This window comes from Nanorana parkeri, unplaced genomic scaffold, assembly GCF_000935625.1.
Source record: "Nanorana parkeri isolate BGI_ZX_2015 unplaced genomic scaffold, ASM93562v1 scaffold249, whole genome shotgun sequence".
Classification (NCBI taxonomy): domain Eukaryota; kingdom Metazoa; phylum Chordata; class Amphibia; order Anura; family Dicroglossidae; genus Nanorana; species Nanorana parkeri.
The window spans coordinates 239,529-241,270 of NW_017306517.1; positions in this window are offsets into that span (position 1 = coordinate 239,529).

Sequence of the window (1,742 nt, forward strand, 5' to 3'; positions counted from 1 at the left end):
TACACCTCGGCTCCCATCCTCCAGCTTCCTAATCCTGAATACCATTTCATATTGGAAGTGGATGCTTCTCACCTCGCCCTAGGGGCAGTACTCTCCCAACGCTCCTCTCCTTCTACACCTCTGCACCCGGTCGCCTTCTTCTCCAGGACCCTAACCCCCGCAGAAGTGAACTACCCTATCGGGGAGAAGGAACTACTGGCTATCAGAGATGCCCTGGCCAATTGGAGGCACCTCCTCGAAGGTGCCCTACACCCCATAACCATCTTCACGGATCATCGCAATCTACAATTCTTGAAGGCATGTAAAACCTTGTCCGCTCGTCAGGTTCGCTGGAGCCTCTTCTTTGACAGGTTCAACTTTCACATATCTTATCGGCCTGGGCCGCAGAATGTGAAAGCCGACTCCTTGTCTCGTATGCAAGAAGAGGGAACGGTTGATCATCCTCAGCGATCGATTATCCCTCCTGAAAGATTCATTGGATTGACTACTGGCTTCAAACGGCTGCTCCAACAAAACATCTCCCAGGAGGTCGTTCCTCAAACCAGTGACCTCAGACAAGACACTGATGGTCTCTACCTCAACAAAGGCAGGCTCTACGTACCTCCCCCACTACAAACCCTGATCGTCAAACAACTCCATGACAGCCCTTTGGCGGGTCACCCGGGGGTATCAAGAACTCTAGACCTAGTCAATAGAAATTTCTGGTGGCCAGGGATGGCTAAAACCGTTCGTGACTACGTGGTCACCTGTGAGATTTGCACTACCAGCAAACACTCCAGAAGACCTCCATTTGGGTTTTTGACCTCCTTACCAATTCCCAACAGACCCTGGGAGACCATCTCTCTAGACTTTATAGTCGATCTCCCCAGATCAGAAGGGGCTAACACCATCATGGTCACGGTGGACTTGCTGACAAAAATGGCACATTTTTCCCCCTTGAAGAAACTACCGACTTCAAGGGAGACTGCACACACGTTCGTCAATCAGGTTCTCAAACTACACGGCTTGCCCTCGCGGATCATCTCTGACAGAGGTAGCCAATTTGTATCCAGGTTCTGGAGGGCCCTCTGCAAGACTCTACACATCGACCATCGCATGTCTACTGCCTATCACCCCCAGACCAACGGGCAAACAGAGCGAGTTAACCAATCCCTGGAGCAGTATCTCAGGTGCTAGTGCACCCATCTCCAGGACGACTGGTCCCAGTTGCTGCCACTCGCTGAATTCCCTTACAACAATGCTACCAGTGCTTCTACCAGTGTATCTCCTTTTTATGCAAATTATGGCTTCCATCCCAACAGTCTACCCTCTTCGGTCCTCCCTAGCAACGTCCCCTCTTTGGAGGACTACCTCTCCACCTTAAAAAGGACCGCAGGGATTCTACGCTCCAACCTAGAGGCAGCTCAAGGGAAGCAGAAACGCAACTACGACTCCCGTAGGACTGCACCACCTTCATACCAACCTGGTGATATGGTCTGGCTTTCCACCCGGAACCTGAGACTCAACGTTCCCTCGAAGAAACTAGGCCGCCTATTTGTCGGACCCTTCCCCATCGACAAAATCATCAATGCCAATGCGGTACGCCTAGTGCTACCCTCAGACTGGAGGATACACCCCTCATTCCACGTCTCTCTTCTTAAACCCTTCCGGCCTGATCCATTCTCGGATAGGAGTTCCCCTCCGCCTCCTCCAGTTGAGGTACAAGGCGAGGTGGAGTACGAGGTGGAGAAGATCCTGGACTC